Genomic DNA, 22,913 nt, shown 5'->3' with positions numbered 1-22,913 from the left:
TAGGACTAACATAATAGAGAACACAAGTGGAATGCCAAGTTTTCTTCTGGATGAAATATTGGCAAATTTATGTTTGATCACTAAGATTAGTTGGTTATTTTATTTCTATTATGAAGAGCTTTTTGTTTGGGGTTGTTTTTTTTTGGCCTGAGAGTTAATTTGACTGCTGTCCATAAGTGAAGTGAGCAATTCAGTAATTAACTTTTGTGTTTTAAATGGATGAACTTTAATTAGATTCCATTATAAACAAACAAACGTCAACCATAATTATAAGCTCCTTGGTTTACCCACATATTATCCCTTTTCAAACAAACTTGATGTCAGACAAATTAAAATCAAGCAGCCAGCAATTTTGAGCTGAATTTTACATGATCTGCTGGTAACCTGATTACTTTAACTTCAATATCATTACAGGAAAAATATTTCAGGAAAAATAATGACAAGAATTCCAACAGGAGACAAGCTTAATTGTATTGATTCAAAAGATGCATGTTCGTAGGAACCATATTGAAGGAATAATGTTATCTCAAATCTACAGTTTCTATTAAAATGAAATTGTCCAGCATGAAAGAGGCAATTAAGATTAGTGTCTGCAAAACTGGAGATACTAAACTAACTAAATAATTATCTGGGCCCAATTATCTTATACTTTAAGTAGCAAAATATCAGTGTGGAACAACTATAAGGCATGAGGTCTGCAGGTTTATTTACTGACTGGTGTATCTATTAGGACCAAGAACAAGTGGAGCTGTCAGGACATAATGAAGGTAAATGATTAGTTAGCACCAAGCCTGAACTCTTCTTCAATGCAATAAGAGTTAATTAAAGTTTACCACCAAACATCAACCAAAGCAGGATGTTGATCAGGTTTCAGCATTAAGTGCAAACAGACAATAGTTGGCAGCAATTAGTGCAGCTATCAAATGACATGCAATGATAATTATACATTTAAAACAGCTAAAGAGCTGGGGGAGAAAAACTAATCAGCCTCTTTGAAGACAAATACTCAAAGGGCAGGAAACAGGTATCAGATTATTTCACGTTAACACTGTAAATCAATAGAATTAAACAAGAAAAGGTTGTATGGGTACATTATCTGAAAGAGAACAGTTCACTGGACCCAAAATGAAATAAATCTGCTAGTATAGGTCTATCAAAGATAAGAACTTCTGTAGCTAAAGAAAATAAGTTACTTTTCAATTAAAGTTGCAGAATGAAGGCCATGTAAAGAAAGTTTAGCTTCTGGGTTTTGTGTAAATGCAACAAGACAACAAGTATTTCACCATGATTATTGTTATTTAAATTAAGTATTAACTTCCACTCCAAGATCCTCTCAAAAGTACTTTATTCCTGAATGTTATCTTTGTGTATTCAAATATTATCTCCCTGAAAAGTTTCTTGAGGTTAAGATCAAAATCCTTTTAATGCAGCTAAATTTAAAACAAAAGCCACATATACATATTTACTGTAGGTTATTGCAGACCTTCTCTTGATGCCATTCAAATCTATGACTCAATCTTGCTGAAATCAATGAGCCGGCATTCAACACGTCCCTTAAAATAATTTTAATAAATCACCTCATCTTTTCCCTAGTTTCTGGCCTGCAGCCTAGAGCATGTCTCCAGAAATGTGCCCATCCTCATGACCCCCACCTCTCCATTTTCCCAACTAATTCTGTTATGCTAAGGATTTGTACACAGTGTTGGCTAATCCCAGTATTTCCCTGGAGCTAAATCTAAGCCATGGCCGACTCCCAGTGCAAAAATGTCTCTCTCCAAAAGCCCTTTCGCCCCCTTCAGCACTCATACACTCATTGGTCCTGACATTTTCACTTCAGCCATGACAAATGAGCTGATGCCTCTGATGTGACTGCACGGGAGGATGGCTTTATCTCAAGATATATCATTAACTCTCATCACCATCTCCTAATATGGCTCTTCTGGGTTAATGTGTTGTGAAAATTTGAGGAAATTTTTGTGTAAATATATGCACTTTAAGTAGTAAGACACCAACTTCATCAAAAGGAGAAAAGGAAAGCCAGAGTAGACAGGATCAGGGGGGAAAAAAAAAGGACTAGCATTAACTAAATGTTGCTCTGGGGATTTGAGTAACTCAACTCAACCTCTGCCCCAGTCAAACCAGCCAGCTGACTGTCTCTTAAAGGTCCCTTCCCCTCACCATGAGCTGCTAGAGCAGAGCATAATTTGCAAAGGAGCGCAAATAAAGCTTCTCAGATTAACAGGGCTAATCGTGTTTATCAATCAGCAAGCCTGTTTCTTTGTTTCTACCCCAATGTAGTACCTATTTTATTCTCAAACCTTTAATTTCCTATGTAATTAAATCTCTCTAAATTTATTTGAATGGGGAAAGGGATTGTCAAAACACATTTTACTCCGAGATCTTGTATTCTTCAATTAGAAAGAAGCAATATTTTTCCAACTCTTATTAAATGTGAAACTCTTCAAGCTTCAAAGAGAAGGGACAGGAGAGCCTTTCCATTTGGCATAAATACCACAACATTTTGGTTAAGTTAGAACCCAGGCTCCAGCTCTGTGGTCCTCGTTATGTATACTATGGCATTGACAGAGTAGATGCTTGTTATAACCTCTTCTCTCCATTCATCTGAGGACATACAGCCCATCAGAGTCAACTGTAGCATAACAGACCTCAGGAAAGAGGTCAGGCTTTGAGGTAAAGTGCTATTCACTCCTGGACCATGCAAGGAGCTCTTTATTCCTGTTCTTATTGGCATCAGTCCCCCTTCCTAGAGCAAGAACAAAGCCAAGTGCTCGTGTGAGGTTTATGAATAAATCAGAGGTGAGCCACTTTAAGTGCTGCCCATGATTTCCTTGTTGACAGTGAGCACTTAAACAGGCTTCTATGACCAGCAACTTCTGGCAAACCATGATTCCTAATGTGCGCCCTGCTTTGTTTTAAGAACTAAATGACCCACCCCATTTCTGCTGCAAGGTTTCACCTTTTAGGCAATTCTTGTCCTATCTCGAGCAGCTTGGCTTTACAATCCCAGAGCAGTCAGCCTGTCCTATGATCATCATAGAAATTGTACCCACTGAAAATCTTCCTTTGCTTGAAAAAATTCCACAAATAAAAAAATCTCCAACATAACAGAAATGATTCTCATATTAATATTATAGAATCCTTGGACATGGGAGGAGCAAAGCCAACTAATGTGAAAAAATGTGAAATGACTTGCCGAAGGGGATACACACACACATACACACATTAGATCTCATCAGCTGCTCTCTGTAGTTATGTGATGTTTCCCAAGAGTTTCTCTGAGCTTCAGTTTCCTTATGGGTTACCACAAGGGGATTGTGCTATATCCCTTTCGACTGCAACAATCTATGGTTCTAATATAAAAACCCATTTAGATCGTGCTGGAAGATAGTTTTCCCTATGGAATTTTCCAAGACAGACCCAGATGTTTTTAACGTTGTATATTTTTTTTCAGTATCTAGATTTCACGAAGAACGGCAGATTCCAGTAGTATAATGAACTGAAGTTTTCTATTTGTATTTTTAATTACCTACCATTCATTTTTTCATTTATTCAACAGAGATTTATCGAGCATCAAGGATTTGCCAGTAATGGCTGTCACTGTGAATACGGTTATTAAACAGACATGTGTGCTGCCCTCATGGAGGCTGAAATTTACTTGAGGAAACACTTAAATAACTATCATGAAAAATGCTAAGATGCTAATTGTTTTTCTTTTAAAGAGATATATCCTTACCCTATCAGTATTCAATAAATGCGTAGCCTTAAATACATGTGCTTCAATTGAATTATCAAGTCCAGGGCCACTTATAAATGCCTAGAATATAGGCAAGGCACACACTTTCATTTTTAAGAAAAACTTTTTTAACAAATATTGCGAACCACACATATAAGTATTAAGCAAAAATCAAACTCAAAGCTGGGAAATTACAATCCAAATACACTTATATTTCCCATAAAAATATAAATGATAATTTTAAATGTTTATCTTACATGTATCACAATGGGGAATTATTATGAATTAAAAACTCAAAAAGAAAAACCATACTACAAATAGATTTTAGTTTCTAGGCAGCCCAAAAAATTGTATTTATAAATTTATTAACCATTATCCTGAATCTTATCATCTTTGACCTGGGTAGTCCTCCAGTGAGTAACACATTATTATAAAAAGATAAAGGACTGTGATCTCCTCCAAGAGATAAGCCAGGAGGAGACTCATAAGTTGGCTGTAAAATCTCCCAAGAAAATTTAAGGGTTCTATAATATTACTGGCTTATTGATAACTAGATATCTTCTCTAGGTTGGCATAAACTTTGATCAACAGGGTGCCATGTAACAGTATCTATACTCCTTTCATGGCACACCAAAATATCATAATACCGAGTATATGGAAGGGTATTTCTAAGGCATATAATCCAGTTTGGGGAAATCCTCTAATTCATAGGCTTTCATAGGCTGGGTCGACTTCAGGAGTGAAATAAGCATTGTAGTCTCTTCTATTATTGGACATAATGGACAGTGTGGAACCTTGTGTTCATGTGGATAGACTAAGGTCTGAATTATTTAAAAATTGTTTCTGTTCTAATTTGCTTCTTAGAAAAGGACCCAGAAATGCATTAAACATCTAAAAGCCCCTCAGACCCAAAGCAACTTGTGATGATAGAGTGGCAGATAATGAGGTGGAAGACTATCCCCCTAGACGCCATCTAGGTATCTGTCAATGAGAAAATATCAATGAGAAAATAGAATAAGGTTGCTACCCCTTTTCCCCATCCTGTATGCATACTCACTGCCTAATTCCTATCTCCTTCCCTTGTGGGGGACAGGGTCATCTCTACCTAAAAGATCTATGTAGACTTGCTTTATCAAATGCTCTTTAGTTGAGCATGACATTAAAACCAGCTACTGAAAATAAAGAAAAAAGGAACACAGGGTATCAAGCCCTGTAACATTCACTTATTTTAATGTTCATAACACTTTAGTCTTATGTAATCTCTACAACAACTTTGAGATACAAGTGAGGGTAAACTGAGGCTCAGAAAAATTAAATAAGTTGGATAAGGTCATCCAAAACAAGAATTTAACCCAGGTGTCTAATAGAGCTAATACCATTTCTATTGGTCACTGAGTTGTCAAAAAATGGAGTATATTTTCAAATATCTAAAAAAGTCAAATTAACTCATTTCAAAAGGAAAAAGGAATCCAAAGCAAACAGAATCAAAAAAATGTCTGGTTTTAACTGTCATTTTTTTCTGTATACTATGCTGTCTCTAAAACACAGCATTGTCACCTCCTTTCCTTACACAGAGTAAAAACCCTGTTCTTCTTAATGCCATGTTCGTAATTATTAAGAATACTTTAAGTCACTGAGATCATCAGTACTTTTACGAATCATAGACTTTTCTTGACCATTCAAAGCACCTGGTCTAAGCTCCAACTTAATGCAAAAATATGTTGTCACAGTGATAAGAGGCCATCCAGATTCTACTTGTCTCCTTTCAGTAACAGAGAATTCACTCAGAGGACACAGCATCACTGTTGGATTACCACTGCACATTCTCCTTTTCTTCTCTTCACTCCTTCCACCACCTTCATATTCTGTCGCATTACAAACCCTTTTCCAAGCAGCCAATATAGTTGCATGACCACTGGTCCTAGAGTTGGGATACCCGAGTTCTTGTCCTAACATTTTCCTACCTTGCTGGGTGACTCAACAACTACTTCTCCTGAATTCAGTATCCCATATTTTAAAATGAGCTGGTTGAACTGAGTAACTCTAAAGCAGTTCCCAGGCTTGAGCATTTTGATAGTTTCCAGTTGTCTTACCACCCTACATGCTTTTTTCTGTTGTGATCACGTTGGCCAGTTCTTAGAAAATGAAAGAAATTTAGTCTACAGAGGGAAAATTTCACAAGCTACCCCTATGAATACATCTAAAGAGGAAAGAGACACTAACCTGGAAAGAGGGTAGAAGTGTGTGTGTGTGTGTGTGTGTGTGTGTGTGTCTGTATGCACACTCCTAGTTTGTATCTACTAAACCAAAAGAAATGACTCATTCTCAATTAATTAGTGGGCTCAAACATTTTAAAATATTAATTGCATTATTCCTAACTGTATGGAGAAAAAGTACTAAGAACTGTATTTTAGAGAATCCACATTAATAAAGCCTTTCAGGTTTAATGAAGATATTTCGGGAAATGATTGTGCTTCTTCAATTTACTCTTCTAAGTAGGCAAATTTTAAGATTCTCCATAGTCTTCCCTCTTACAAAGTTTTGTTTTGTTTTTAACAGTACAACCAGGTGGCATACACCAGCTCATATGTTTTTGTATTTTAACATTGTTAAAGGCATGGATTTCCTTTCTTCTTTACAGTGAAGGAAAATAATTTTATGGACAGTTATAAACTGCATATTTTAACCCAAAAGTCAATTTTCCCTAGTTAAAATGATTTAGATCTGAGTAAATACTCGCAGAACGCTTTCTGTTTTTACAGCTAGAACACAATGGAACCTATAAAATCTGTCTTTAGAGGTACGTGCTATAATGCGTACCATTCAGAAATTATCAACTGTGCACTGTCGTATCCCCAGGACAAGCAAACATTAGAAATGATCGATCATCTAAACATATGATGCTGGTCTGTGAACCTCTGACCGGAATGACTAAACCACCTACCCAGGACATGTCTTGTACCATCAGGGCATTATGACATATTAACCAAGTCAAGCTGCCCAAATTCCTAAATTTTATTTATTTTTTTAATCTCTAGAATGTTAAAGTCGCTAATTATATCAGAGATAAGCTGCTTGCCAAATATGACTTTAGTGCCAAAGCCATTTTTAAGTTGTGTGCGTACATTCAAAAGTACCTCGATACGGCAAATCTTTTATTTTACGCACAAATCTTTAAAAGGGTAGGGGAGTGGAAAGCAGCTATTCCTGGCCCGAGGATTGTATGTCAAATGTGAAACCATCTCAAACTTTCAAGGCAACTTGGGAACCTCTGAAGCTAGGGAATTAACAGAACATCAAATCCAGCAACATCACAAGGGACACAATCCGTATGCAAGAAAATAATGCCACTGAGCCCTCATTAAAAGACCATTTCGTCCTTAGCCATCAAAGACTGTGAGTGCACTAAGATCTTGGTTATATCATCAGGGATAACTAAAACAAGTGCCAAGAGAAATTGTGCACTTTTAGTTCTCACATGTGTCCATCTGTTCACGTATAAACATATATTCTGCTTTCTGTCTGATTCCTAAAATCTTGATATCAGAAAACCCTGGGCTTTTGCCCATTTCCTAAGAATGCAGACATCACATAAGCTACTATTAACCCATGTGTGATCCACGTCCATGGTGGCTGGAAAGCTGCCAGTTACAACACATGGCGCTTGGTTAACAATGTCTTAAAATATAAATGAATTTATTTTTTAAATTAACACATTTTTCTTATGGAAATACCTTAATAAGCCCTTTTGCATGTAAAGAATAGCCTCCATGTGGATGTTTTTGTTCTTTTAAGACTTTTTTGCAAGCATATCATAAAGTTAACCATAAAAGTTTCTGAAACAATCCAGAATTTCTTGACAAATTTTTAAAAGGAGTCTAGTAAAGAATTTTGGTGACTTTATATAACAAAGATCAAACACTTTTCCTTTACAATAATCTGTACTCAAGAGGCAACCCTTACACTTTAAATTTACGTGAAAACACTTCTGATTTCCCAAGTTTCCATGCAACCATCTTAATAGTACCTGAGCAACTGAACCGATAAAGTGATGAGGCAAACAGAAGTTCTACAATCTAGCAACAAAACAAGTTAGGTGAATATCTGGCGGAATCTTTTAATTCTGCTCTGGGGCAGCCTTTGATGGGATGGCTCATTTGTGGTGACCCCAAACTGGAAAGAGCTTGTTTAAATTGTATACATATAAATAATTATCCACACTGCATTTAATTTACATATGTACAAAAGAACCAATTCCCACCTTTGAAAGTGTCTTAACACTTATGGTATTTTAACTGCCCTAATTATGGTTGAAGAAACATCATCAAGAGCCCCTCCATCACACCATCACACAGTCACCTGATAACCAGTTACAGCCCTAACTGGTGACAAGGGAAAACCGGACTTTCAATGTTTCCAAGAGTGAACGTACACTATGTAGACACTTTTTAAAAGACTTATCTCCAAATGAAATACACAATACACCTACAAAGCAACATGAAGATATATTAAATCCTAAGAAAATAACTCTGTATCCTCTTCTGCCATCCCCTTCCAGCCACAAAAGCTGATAGGCCACTTAAAACACTTAACATTGCCAAAAGTCAGAATACACAACTCTTTCCAAAGTACAGTGTTCCACCAACTGAGACAGCTACTTATAGCGGGGGGGGGGGGGGGGGGGGTGGTGGTGCTGGGGGAACCACCATATATTCCATCATTAACTGCATTACATATCCACACCATACTATTGGCCTCTTCCGAAATAACTCTTTTTGCCAGCAAAGTACTGGGAATTCTTGATGCCCAATAGTCAATATGTGGCCAGCCTAGCATGTTTCTGAAAACTCTTCTACATACAAACCTCTGTTGATCATCCTCTAGCTGCACTTCTGTCATACATAATACTTCCCGGGGATGAGGAGAACTTAGGGCATCTTATCAAGTTGCTGAAATCTGAGCCCCTGCTTGTTTTCTCAAGTCTTGGACAAACATAACTTTAGAGAGAGTAGAGCATAGGCATAAAGAAAGGGAGCCTGCATTTTCATCTTCCTTTCATCTTAGTCATTCAGTCAGCCATTCAGGACCCTATTCAACAGAGCTTTTCATTATGCAAAAAAATGCTAATCCTTTTCCGATGCTTTCACACTTGTATAAACCCCCATTCCTTCAACTGAAAAGCAATTATATCAGTTTACCTTTCTGTCAAAAACAGGATTAATATTCCAATAACAGAATTTCCTTTCTTTTCCCATCTTTTTGCTTTAGGAAACTAGAGATTATTAGTAGAGGCATTCTTAGAACAAGAATACGTTATTTTAAATAAGATCATGTTAACCAATGGGTGGAAAAAGGAGAATAATCATAGGACGAAAAAGTCCTTCAGTTACGGCAGAAACTCTTTTCTGTGACAGAACTGACCTGCCCTCAGCAGATACCCAAAGAGACTGAAACTCACTCTGGTCTATTAATCAGAAACAAATTATGAAAGAATGTAGCTGGACTGGTTGACACTACCCGGTCTTGGGAGACTCAGTAACAGCCTAGTAACAATGTCCTCTTCATGGGTAATGAACAGCCATGACAAATGGGGCAGAGAAACTATTTATTTGCATATGCAAATTCTCACACAAGGGAAACATGTACAAACAAGTGTCATTGTAAGGTGGATTAGGCAAACAACGCTTTCTTTTTAGGACATTCTGCAGCCTAGAACATTAGTCAGCACAATTAAACCAGTCTCCATGGAGACTAATGAAATTTCACCATGGTATGAGTTAAATTAGATAGCTAGTTATGTGTTTCCACAATCCAACTTGAAATCCATTATTGTTTCAGAACAATACAGCAATTGTGCCTAGCTGATCTTTGCCAGCTCAACAAGCTCCTAAGTTGACAATTTGCATATGTTAATATAATTAAGCACTAATTACATGAAACTTGTACATATTCACATGCACTTTCCCTGGGCGCTTTTCAGTTTGAACCTTGGCCAAGTCTTTAACCCTTAGAATGGTCTTAGAGGAAAAAAACTCTGCCTGTGGGTACAGCCCCTAGGCAGACACAGAAAGGCTCCTCATTTATAAACACAAAGCTTAACCTGGCTTCTCATATTTCTAGCAACAATCACAGAAAATATTTGGTGAGTGTGCTGGGGACCAGGGATAAGGGAAAGCGAGGGTAGATTGGTCTTTAAAGACTCATAATGAGTATCTTCTCATAGGAAGGCAATAATGTTCATTTCAAGAACATGTTAAGAAAGAATTTGCTCTCACGGACATTGTGGAACCTTGGGAGATGAAAATGGTTTGACAACGGCAAAAATAGCAAGTAGACAAGGAAAAAGGAGCCAGCAGCACCTAATGAGCTTTACATAAATATATGCAGAGGCAATTAAGCAATGTTAATTACTATGACAGCAGTTAATTGAATATAATTAGATATTTTAAGCCACTGAATAAAGCATAGTTAAGATTAATTTTATTGAGATTAATTGTAAATAAGGATAGATTAACTCTGTGTTTTGACAGGCATAAAAAGTAGTTCTGCAAATTAAGCAGGAGCGTGGCCACCAGTCCAAAAATCATATATTATTTTAATGTCACACCTCAGAATCATCTCCTCAATAAACATGACTTTTCAAACCCAAACAGACAGGAATCTTGAAGAAAAACAAACAGCTTGCAGAGATTAAAGAGCCTTTTGTCCTTTTTCATGTGCATTTCTTTTAACAGACTAAATTAAGCGAGTCTGGTGTACGTTTTTTAGGAAGGAACATTTCACACTGAATGGAAAAAATGTTCTATCACATATGAAATTCGTGCAGCTGTGCGGAACTTGGTCCAGATGGTTTTAGACTATAAAACACCACCAAATGATAGACAGTAGGCCTTCCCAAGATTATGCGATAAAGTCACAATCTTTTATTTTGACCTCTCAAATTTCTGCTTTGTGTTATTTCCAAGCAAATTCCATATTTTCTTTTACCATTGTGTTCCTTCAAGGGGGTGAAAAGAAAAATTGTACCTACTACGTGCTAGCAATCAATGTAAAACAAATCAAAGAAGGCCTCCTTTAACAGATACCAGCTAAATCTTTGGCCACAAAATGCAATGATGGCTGTGACAACAACATAAGCAGATGACAACACTTGATTATTACTCTTACAAACATGGTTTCTAGAAATATTTCTTAGGAAAATATTGCTAAATGAAAATCCCTCCCAAATACTTTCACACCAAGCTAATTGATGCATACTCTTTAAGACAATTAACACAGTCCTCAAGAATGCTGAAGAAATCATTAATAAGATAGGGACTTCAATTGATTTTGAAATAAATCAATAGGTGATTAACATAATATTTTAAAGCAGCAGAATGTGTATATATATGTTACATAAACATATGTAGTATATTTCCAATACTTCTTAGCTCTTAATCGAACAAGGGTTTCATGCTATTGCATCTGCCTCTACACTGCCTCACAACTTCTTTAGGATGCCCTCAGTCTTTATAACGAAAACCCTAAAATGGTCTGTGAAACAAGACTACAACAAGCCATTCTGCAGTGAAAGATTTTAAATCATCCAGCCTCTTCTAATAGACTTGAGACTTATTGAGGTAGAAACCATAAAAAATGAAGAAGGGAAATTTAATCCCTGAAATATTGATTTGCACATTAATATCATATAGGCAGAGGGCAATTTGGCTTCGTGGAAATGACACATTGTCGACCCTTGGTGAAGTCAGAGCCAATCTAACTGCTGAACATGTCTGAATCTCAAGAGTTATTAAGGGCTTCCCTTCTTGCCTTTATGACTTTTCTTCAGCCTACCAATGCAATCTTAAATGTATTATCTTTAAGAAATAATTGTAAAACCTCAGGGGTTTTCCAGTTAATGGAAGGAAGGCCAAACCACATCAGATTCTGAAATGCAACATTAAACCCTTGCAATCAACAAAACCACCTCAATTCTCATCCATCCAGTGCAGGATCTAATATTGTTATTAGAGATAATCAAATTTCATTGTGTAAATTTAGGCTCATGGTCAGAATGGAAGCAGTAAATTCTGCAATATTAAACAGCGATTTTCTCAGCCTCCTTTATGTATCCTTTGCTGGTGCAGCATCTTTTAAAATAATCCAACTAGCTCAAAATTAATGAACAGATCTGGACTCATCTGCTAAAACGTGCAAAAGATTACAATAGAGCTGAACATGTTTCCTTCATTTTTAACTTTAAAAGGCAACTTTCACTTCCTAGACCCTGAGCCCACTCTTCCTGTCTATCCCCCCAGTTGGTGCTATGCTTTGACTTACGTAGTTGGTTTACCTGACCTTTCTTTGTTCCTTAGGTACATTTCACTTTTCAGATTTATGGTATTTCCCCCATATTTCATTGACTCTATCTTCATTGCCATAAAAATGAAAACACTTAAATATGAGTTTACTTTTTTTAATCCAAAAGCAACCAGCTATTGAATAAAATACACAGTGATGCTCTCTCCCCAGTTTATGCCATAAATATTAAAATCGTTTTTAAAAAATAACCGTATAAACCTTATGATCCCCACACTGAAGCCAGGTGCAAGAGGTTAAAACAGCTGGCTAGCCATCTTTTATTTTTGTGTGCCTTCCTGCTGATTGAAACCGCAAACGTTGAAAACTATCAGATATTCCCTTAAGGATTTTTTTTTTAAGAAGAAGGAGGAAAAAAGAAAACCTTCATTTTGTTTAATATAGTCCTCTGTGGAGAAGAAAAACTCTAAAACACAATCAGCCACAGAGGTAGTGACATAATCTCGAATATCTCCTTTCTGTTGTATTTAAACCATCATTTCCAACAACTTCTGTACACAATTGTTTTTAGTCTTCAGTTAGAAAAGAGAAAAAGAGGGAAAAAAGAAAGAAAGAAAGAAAGTCTGAGCTTGCTCTGTCAGTTTTGCCAGTAAATATAAAGTAAAACAAGTGTTGATGGCACCGAGAGTGTTACATACCCGGGCTGTGTTTTTGCATTGCTCTCAATGGAAGCGATCGATGCCCGTGTCACTGTCGTGTCCCAATCGCAGCCAAGTCTCAGCCTTAATCTAAGCAACACCAGAAAAGGCAGCGGCAGCCGCAGCCTCTCCCTGACTCTTCCATCCATCCACCCAACTAAAAATATAATACTACATATGAGCTTTAACCACTCCACGTTTATAGGGATCAAGCCACTGAAAATCCAGGAGAACACAATAAAAAAAAAAAAAAAAAAAACCCTCCTTCTGTCTCTTGTCTCTCTCCCCTCTCTCTCTCTTCCTCTCTCCTCTCTCTCCGTCTCTCCTTTTGCCATCTACATGATCCTTGATTAAACATGGAACAGAGTTAATAAAAAAAAAAGGGGGGGGGAAGGACTCTAGGAGAGGAAATGCAACTGTCAGAAATCGGGACCGCCAGATTTCCTGGTGAACCTGCCTCTGTCTGAGTCAGTGTCAATCCACCATCTTCCGCCAGTGAACTTGTCTTTGGGTTTTTGTTTGGTTTGGGGGGGTTGTTGTTGTTATGTGTGTGCTTTTTTTGGAAGGGGGGAGGGGAAAGGCAAGGTGGGGGCTGGAGGTGGGGGGAGTAGGGAGGATGTGTGTGTGTCTGTGAGTGTGTGTTGAGTGTGAGTGTGTATGTGTGTGTGTGTAGGGGTCGGGGTGGGGGGGTCCGTGTTTGCGATCTGAACCTTTGGTACCTACAAGGAGGGTGTCTCACCGAACGGTAGCTAAGACCTCACCAGAACCGCGCGGAAGTGAGGAGTCGCGGCCAAAGGCGCCCGCCGGAGCCTCCTCTCCGGGCCGGACCCCAGCCCGAGCGGCCGAAAGGAGCCCCCCGCCCGGATCACAGGTAACAAAAGAAACGCAATCCAGTGCACCGTCTTGGGGGAGGGGGCAGGATGGGGAACCCTCTGTAAGTTGGGCATCAGCAGAGAAACTTTATACAATTCCGTGAGAAATTTCATTTTATTTTTTCGGATAGAAAAGAGCAGAAAGAATGGGGGGAGGAGGGAGGGAGACAAGTAGAAGGAAGGCGAGACCCGACGCATTCCAGCCCCTCTTCCCTGAGCTGCTCCCGGCCGGCCGGAGGGCGCACTTGACGCCGGGGAAGGCGAGGAAGGTGAAGTTCGTTTGTAGACATGGAAGCCCTTTGGGGGGGCCGGGGGATAAATCAGTTCTCACAGCCCCCCAATACACACACACACGCATACACCTTGCCCTTTGCCAAAAAGAAAAGACAAGATTCTTGACCCCGAGCCTCGGGCATCTGTGCTCCGGTCTAACGCACACCCGGCGGCGACAGCGCCCCGAGAGAGCTCGGCCGCCTCCCGGGTCCCGGCCCCGAGGCCCGGCGATCCCGCCTCCTAACGGACCTGCCTTCCGATCGCCGGCGCCGGGGTCCGCGCCGCCCGCGCAGCCGGGAGCAGCCCTCGCCGCGCCCGCCGCCTCCCGCTCCCGCGGCCGGTGTCTACCTGCCGCCCCGGCCCCCGCTCGCGCCCCAGCCTCTTGGAACCCCCCGGCCAGGGCGCACGGAAGCCCCGGCCTCCGCCAGTCCGGCGCACGGACCCCCTTCGGGGAACTTGGCAAGGGGAAGGGAGGGTGGTAAGAGGAGGAAGCAAAACGAGGCAGAGGAAGGGTGGGGGGGAGGGTAGGGCAGGGAGAGAGAGGGGCTCCCAGCCCCACCGACCACCGTCCAAACTTTCGGAGGATGGGTGCGAAGGAAGGGTCATCCCGACCCCGGCGCGGGGGCGCGGAGCGAGCGGGGACCCCAGGCAGTGCCCGCGCCGCCGCGGAGCTGACAGCTTCCCCGCGCCCCGAGAAAGCCCCGGGCTCGCGGTGGAGACAGAGCCCGAAAAGACAGGAAAAAGGAGCGAAAACTGCTCGGCCAAACGTGGATGATCCGCCACTGAATCCAAAAGTTAAAGCCCGAAAAACGCAGCCCCCCCAAAGAAAGTGGAAAATCAGGTCCCTCAGTGCCCCCTCCCTCCCTCAGCGGAGCAAATCCTTGAGCCAAAAAAAAGGGGGAAAGAGATAGAAAAGGGGGGCAGAGCGGAAGAGATGGTCGGGATGAGGGGATGTGTGCGCGAGCGAGCGAGCGAGCGAGAGCGAGCTAGGGGCAGAGAGGGAGAGAGGCGGAGAGGGGGAGAGAGGGAGCGAAATATCAAAGATTGTGCAAGATCAGGCTGGAAAGATAATCGATACTCGACCTAAATTTAACACAAACTACTCAATAAAAGTTAAAGAAAAAACTTACTTTCCATTTCCCCTGCAGTTCCTACTCGATCTTCGCCTCTTTTTTGTTTTGCTTTTATTTTACTTACAGCTGATCACATCCAAGTAAAACGAGAGGGTTCATTAAAAAAAAAATAAAAAAAAATAAAAAAATAATCCTCGAACTTTATTGGGTGAAAATAAAAACGCTGGAGCAGAAAGTGGGGGGCATGGAGCGGTCCTCGGGGGTCCGGGAGGAGTTAAAGCATGTGCCGACCGCGGTCTCGCTGTTTGGTTGTGAAGGGGTTGGGAAAAGGAGGAAAGGAAATGAAAATCCGATATGTCTTTATTCTGCTAATTATTATCGTTTTAGCCCTGTTTAAAAAAATGGCTGATTAAGTTGAGTGCGCATGTCTTTGTGTGTCTATTCCCGATATGCACTCTGGGAATGAGAGAGGAGAGCGAGGGAGAGGGAGAGGGAGAGGGGGGAGAGAGAGGTGTAATTAGTGAGGTGATCAACATTCCCCAGACTGCAAATGACGCGCAGCCCGGACTCGGAGCAGCCCGGGAGCCTAGCAGCTTCCAAGGCGAGGAGCGCTACGGCTGGAGCCCGGGACGCGGCGACCGCGGAGAGGGCAGGGGATGGGGATGGGGACCTCCGGGGCTCGCACCCCACGCGCCCCTGCGCGCGCGACTCCCAAACTTCATTAGACACACACACGCACACACTCACACACACTCAGCAAGGATGGGGAAAAAATAAAACATAAATACCGCCAAAGCAATGCCCTTTAACCACTCGGAAAAAGAATTTTTTTTTAATGAGACCAAGTAATTATTATCGAACCAGAGATTTGTTTACTAGGGAGCTTTAAGCAGAAATATGAGGGCAATGAAGAGGTTTTCTCTGCCTAGTTTATTCTGCTACGTACAAGAACGCACTTTAATGGCGAAATGCGGGGGCCTGAGCAAATATGCAGATGTATGTAAATAAAGGGTGCCTGGCTGTGTGCAATACCGCTCTGCCCAGCCTATTTCAAGGGAGGAATTGCACTCTGGATCCGTAGACAGTCTATTTAAACACGCATCTTTCGCTTGCACGCGCAGGAGAGAAAACCCAGGGCATGGAAGATGGAAACGGTTAGTTTAGTCAAAGTAAACTTTCAAATGAGAATAAGTGATGGTTGCAAGGGTGATACTGGGGGTACGGTTCTAGCCTTTATGTAATATTTTTGAATATTTTATCAGAATTGTGTGAGTTCAATGTAATAGCTTTAAGAAGACTTAGGAAAAAAAACCTTTCATCTTGCGAGTCTGTTGAATTATCTTTCTTGAAGCACATTATGATGAATTTTAAAACCCCACTACAGATCTCATTAGAATGAAATATACTTGGTATTTTCTGGTGCAAAATTTAAGGTGGCTGATTCTCATTTGAAAATCTAATTATCTCTTTCCAATATTACAGATGTGAATATGAGTGACACTTTCATTAAAAGATAATTAACTAAAACTAGGAATAGACATACTTTTAAATACCCCCTACTGAATATGGGGAAAAAAATATATATATATCCATTGCTACTCAGATAGCATCTTGATACACTGCTATACCACAGGTCACAAGGAGACACCATCTATGTAGTATTTCAAAAATAGGAATTCTAGAGAAAGGTGAGAGTAACAAATCAAAAAAGCTAAAAACAGGAAATACTTGCAATGTACAGCTTCCTGGACAGGTGAGATGTCAGCTGCTTTTGAGTTGACAGGCCTTTGAAGTTCTGCATTGCCAGAATCTGCTTCAAAACCTTGTCTTAGGCCTTAAGGACCAAATCTACCAAATACCAACAGAACGGTTTATTGCACAAGCACTAGGAGCAACAGAGGCTGCAAACATGCATCCTTCTGGGCCTGAAACCTTGCCTTATCAGGGAACATTTGAAAAATCCTGGGGCTGATGCAAATAGGATTACAAACCAAACAAAACACCTGGGAGGATAAAAGCGTAGTCCTCAAAAGAGCAGACCTAGGCCCAGATCAGGAAAGCTGGTTGCCTACAGCAGCTGGTTAAGGTTACAATGAAAGTCCAGAGGCTTGGAGTGGAAAATAAAACCTAGATATGGTCTTTATTAAGAGAAAAAAGCAAATCACCACCTTAGGAATCTGGAGTGGGTGCATGTACTAGTGTATTGGAAACCAGCTACTAACCATTAACAGAAAGAAAATTATCTACCTCTTCAAAGATTCCACTCCAATTCAAACTTGTTTGGGAAGAAATCTGTTCAAAGTGGACGGCTTCCTAAGATTTTTGACTTACTTGGTTTACAGCCCCACCTTTACACAGCAACTGTGTCACGGGTGTGCTAGCAGTGTCTGCATTGCACCTCAGTGGGGTTTATCCATGTGCCTTAAGAAACATACATGCCCACGAGGGTGAAATTTAAATTCTCTGAAACTTGCAAGTGAAGAAGGTGTTTATGTAGCGTTACTGTTTACCGAAAACACCCCAGAGAACAAAAATTCTGGCTTTAAAAAACTGTTGGAGGTGTGTATATGGGGAAAGGGGTGGGGGCTTTTAAAGAGACTGAAGGGAAATGAAGGCAGGGAAACTTTCAGGTTCAAATCAGAAAAGATCAAGCCCTTTGCGGGAGGGGGCTCCACGTACAAGCTCACTGATGGAAAAACCATTTCCTGCGATTTCAGACGGGTAAATGCGTATGATGAAGGAAACACCTGAGAACAATAAGTCTGTTTCAGGCTCAGGTGAAGAAAGGGGTCTATTTCTGGCATGGAAGAATAGGGAAATGATGATCATTTCGTTTTCAAGTTCTCCTGTATTTCTTTTTGCCTTTTTCTCCCTGAAACATCATCAATAACGTTAATGTCATTAATGTCAAAACACCAAACGTCAAATCAGGAAAACCATTTTAAAAATTTGGTGGCTATTTCTCCTCTACACCCCCCCCCCCATTTCTTGGAAAATACAGCTGTGTGTGTGTCTGTCTGTGTGTGGTGGGGCAGTTATTGAATTCTAAGTAAGAAAACAAAAGGAAGGAGGGTTTGTAAGAGGGGCGCCCACTTTTGCAATCCCTCGTGCTAGCGAGCATTGCCCTCCTAGCGTGTGTGTTTCCTTTTTAATCATCTCTTTCTCGTCCTCTTTCACCTCTTTCCTGAGAAGAGAAGCGGGGGTGAGGGTCGCGGGTTAATGGGCTGAGGGGAAGGGGCAGAGAGGGACGAGCCCAGAGTCAAGAGTCTCCTCCAGAGCTGGCCTCGGAGCGCGCCCGCCCCGGGAGGGTGGCTGGGGAGCGGCGGCGGCAGGTCCGCGCGGGCAGGGCCCGGAGGCGCGGGGCGCGGCGCCGCGGGCAGGGGCGCGGCGGGGCGGGCGAGCCGGAGCCCAGCCCGCGGGCTGCTCCGGGGCGCGGGCGCGGTGCGCACGGCCCGACCCGGCTGCGCCGCGGCCCCTCGCGCCCTCCTTCTCGGCCCCTCGCTCCAGGAAACCCAGCTGCTCCTCCCGGGTCTCTGCGGACCCCTCGCCGTCAACCTTTGACCCTGTCTCCACCCGACCCCCCCATCCGCTGTCCCTAAACTCTGCGCGAACCCGCCGCCGCCCTCGCGGAACGTTTGACTACTTTTTATTTCAAAGTGAAACAAGCAGAGGTTGCCCTGCCGCGCTAAGAACTTTCCCCAGACCCTCTTCTGCACTTTCCAGGGCTCCCCCGGCCGAGCCCAGCCCAGCCCACTCCAGAGCACTCGCCCCCTGACACTGAGCGCCGAGGTGGGGGAGAACCAAAAAGGGATACCAGGTGGTTAGGTGTTGAGTGTTGGAAGCAAGGAGTAATTAACATTGAGACAAAAGGTAATTTCCACTTCTGGACTTGTCCTCGGCGTATTTTATTTCCCAAATCTATGCCGCGGACAATCCAGGCTTTACAATGGGTTTAATGAGTCTTCAGCTATCTGTTCCCCCGTTCCCCTGCCCTAGCCACACCAATTCCCTAATAAATACCCCCCCCCCGCCCTCTCCCTCCTGTCCCTCCAGCCCCAGACCAGCCCCAGCCCAAGGGGAAAATGTTCCCAGTCTTTTGACCGCGCTTCCGGAGTCTATAGATGAGCTCAGTTTGAAACGAGGAATTACAAGATTTCAGCGTTGGCAACCCTTTATATCACCCCAGACACTTTCAGATCCTCAGCCCCCCTCCTCTTCCCCTCTTTTTGTTGGGTCTTCTCCACCCGGGGGCTATTTAACAAAGGCGGTCTGTTAACTAACATTTTTGTTTAACTCGACAACTCCTTTCCAAAACATACTTAAACCTGATACCAATGTCTGTCAATTTGTGTGAGTGGGGAGGTAAGGATGGGGAGAGGGTATGTGTGTAAGGGGGAGACGTGAAGTTGACAGTGAATCGGAAAGTGCAAGGCTTATTTGGGAAGGTGTCACAAATACATTCTATTTACAGTGAAATAATTCAAGAAATAGTGTGGGAGAGCGCCAAATCTCATTACTATGAAAAAAGTATATTTTCTTGAGAACTAACAGAAGGGGGGGGATTTCAAATATGACCTAACATCCAGAATGGACATTCTCTTTGATGGTGAGAGTGAGCTAGATGAAATGAAATTCAAAAAGGAGAGGCGTTTGGAGTGTGTATGTATGTGTGTAGTGTTTGTGGGCAGTTAAATCCGGCGTTCGCTGACTCCCTCCCCTCCCCCAACCTGGCTCTGATCTCCTTTGTGGTCTTCTTTTTTATCATAAAGATGCCCCCTCCTGCTCCCGGGTCTCTGTCTGTACTTCCATATCTCTGTATCTCTCTCTCTTTCTAGACTAAAGTCCATTTTTGGTTTTTACTTTGGAGTGGATCTGTTTTACCTTTCTTTCCTGGAGGTTCTGACCTGCTCTTTTTGCAGGGGGAGTCTCTTAAGTAAAGCTAGACACAGGTAAGGTAAGGAATGGGGAGGAGGGAGGAGGTATAGAGGGTCTGAGGAGGGGAGAATTGAGGGAGGAGAGAAGGGAACGGGGGAAGAGAGAAAGAGAAAAGTCAGACGCCCTCTGGCCTTTCAGAGGTCAGGGCTCAGACAGTGCTGTGACCTCCTTTTCCTCTGGGCAACCAGCCGAGTGTTTATAAACAAAATCTGGCAAGACTATCCCCAAACAATAGCACTTCACTAACTTCACAAGCACTTCCACAGCTCTTATGCAAATTAATGAGGGCTCCTTATCACTACTGCCCCCCCCAGCACACATATACACACTCACACCACCCAAACCCTGGATCACAAGCACACCCTTCTCAAAATACATGGAGATATTTCCAGCAAGAGGATCCAACGAAAATTTTACAGTCCGTCTGGGGAAGAGCTCTAAGAGACAATACAGATGGGAAAAGATAGAGAAGGGGGGTAAAAAAGAAAGAATAACTGATTTCATTGAATAGAAGATAAAGTTCTGATCTTTTTAAACCTAAAACATCTATATCTAGATAATGAAATGCTATATAGACAATATACTAAACTCTGGTCACCAAATAGAATTATTTTAAAACAGGACATTGCATTCATCCAAGCATCCACATTTCCAAGACAAAAGTGCAGATCTTTCTAGTTGAAGAAAAGCCACCACCTCTGTATGTTAACGTCCCTAAATATTAGACACAAAAGCACCATTAAATCCTACAGCAAACAAACAGCCCATCTGATCTAAGTTACAAAATGTATAATTAAATCCATCTTTAATTACAAAAGGCAGCTAGCAGAAAGTAAATGAATCAAAGATTTTGAAACAAATCTTGTTTGCCAAGGTACAGAAATGATAGCTTTACATCATATTGTAACCAAAACTCTATTTCAGGAATAAATTACAAGATAGGCAAAAAAAAAGGTGAGAGTAAAAAAAAAAAAAAGAATTAAATGAATTTCAAACTTTTGCTTTAAAATGATTATCAGTGAAAGTCTAAGAGAAAAAAGGTAAAGAAAATATACCTCAGAGCAAAAAGATCATCTCCTTTTCTTCTTTGTCTATCGGCCCCCTGTTAAAGCATATGGAAAATGTTTTCAAAATGCCCAGATTTGGCACATTGTCATTGCAAAGAGAGGAGCGCAGTGATGCTGTTAGAGAAAATGGGAAATAAATTCAGGATTGGGTGCTGCCTCCTTCAATGCGGATTTATCTAAGTTTAATTTAATATTCCGCAATCACTGAATGATCGCATATAATTCACCAAGATTTTAAAGGGCTTTATTTAAATACCTTGAGCAACAAGAGAATGAAATTTAAACCTTTGCAGCCATTGCTTATATTTTTTATTTTCCTGTTAGAAGAACTTTTAGTGGCAATTTCTAATAATAAAAGGAAAAACGATAAGGGTTTGGGTTTTTTAAAGGAAGAATGTTAAAGAAAAGCATTAGCTTTATTAAAATCATCCTGAACGTAAAATCAAAAAGCACAAAATGGTTGTTTGTAAAACACTAAACCTTTAATCGATTTTATTGGCATTCCGATCGATTAGATAAACGGAAATCTATAGCAAACATCAAAGCATTTAAAACATTTTCTCTCATTTATAAACAAAACTTTTCTTTTCAGCAGAAAAAATGATTATCAAACGACTAACAGGAAATTCTTCAGATATCAAATTACGATAATAAAATTATTTCCACATGGAAAGGGATAATGACAATGATGATAGTAATTACAATAATGAATAATTCAACAACCCCTTGACATGTATGGAAGAACCTCGAGCAGAAACCGCTCTTGAAAGGGAGGCTACTTCAAAATAAATACTTTATTTTTAAAGGAAATATTTTTTAGAGACAACTCAAGGGGAGTAGCTTAGGTGTGGCTGTCGGACTAGTGTTAATTTCCCTGCAGTTGCAAACGAGTCCATTTCTTTGCCTGCGTTTTCCTTCCAAATTGAGTTACTTCTTATTAGCAAAAAATTAATATGCAAATGTCAGAGAGCCCTGCCAGCTTTACCACCTTGTGTCTGGACCTGTCTTCTACTTATTCTGAGAGGTGATTCCCAAATTACAGAGGGGGGCGAGGTCTAGACTCCCCAAACCTGAATGTGAGCACACGTTTGATCTTTTAAGTGAAGGAAAACAATTTATTTGGCGATATGAAAACTGCTATCCGGAGAAAGGCAGCAATCAAAGCTTCTGGCATTCCAGCTGCAGCAAGAGGAAGTGTTGCTGTAACGGGTATTATGTTTATTTGTTAAAGAAAATCAATGAAAGTGGCTGTAAAGTAGTTAGTGAGGCGTGTGTTTGGGACTCGCGATGAATCGTGACTCCGGCAGGCTGAGCGAGCAGCTCTTCTTGCCAGAGAAGTCCCTGCGTCGCCCCGAGCCGGGCGCGGGCTGCGCGGCACCTGGTCCCAGCTCACGGGTGCTGCCCCGCGGTGCTCTCGTCGACCGCCTGAGTCGCTCCGATTCCTTGCCCCTCCTGCCCTCCGTCCTAGCGGTTGCTCCTTGCAGTTGACCGTGGTTGCCTTCCCACGCCCTCCCTCAGCACGCACACCTTTTTCCTCCTTTCTCTTACTGACGCTTGCCCTCTCCTCCCTCCTTTACGCTGCAGGTCTGAACTTCTGCACTTCTTCCCCCTCTATTGGAATCTCACTCTTCTGCATCTCTAAGTCTTTTTGGTGGATCGCCGAATCTTTCTTTCCTACCCCGCCCCTCCCCCCTTTCTCTCTCCTGCCATTTATTTAGCACCCGGGTCTTCTTACCCTTGCACTTCTATCCTCTCCTCCAGACATTCCAGAGAGTTCTCATCACACCAGAATGCACTCTTTTTCTCCTCCTCCTACTCCCCTTGGATTGGGGAGTGGGGGTGGTGGTGGTGGGGGGAGATTTCGAGTTGAAGTCCCGGGGGTTTTATTCTATTCTTTTAACAGCTTTACTTTCCCTTTTCTTCTTTGCGTAACCTTCACCTAC

General features: G+C 41.6%; 1 protein-coding gene across 1 annotated transcript in view; it reads right to left on the bottom strand.

Moving 5' to 3' along the window:
- ZFHX4 (zinc finger homeobox 4) overlaps positions 1 to 15,357 on the bottom strand; it is a 179,320-nt gene extending 163,963 nt beyond the window's left edge. The window contains exon 1 of the mRNA XM_058528913.1: positions 15,026 to 15,357. The gene's annotated coding sequence lies outside the window, so the exon portion shown is untranslated. The remainder of the gene's footprint in view (positions 1 to 15,025) is intronic.
- Between the last annotated feature and the right edge of the window lie 7,556 nt (positions 15,358 to 22,913).

Source organism: Diceros bicornis, chromosome 33, assembly GCF_020826845.1.
Source record: "Diceros bicornis minor isolate mBicDic1 chromosome 33, mDicBic1.mat.cur, whole genome shotgun sequence".
NCBI lineage: Eukaryota > Metazoa > Chordata > Mammalia > Perissodactyla > Rhinocerotidae > Diceros > Diceros bicornis.
The sequence above is the reverse complement of the archived record's forward strand: the minus strand, read 5'-3'. Positions and strand labels throughout refer to the sequence as shown.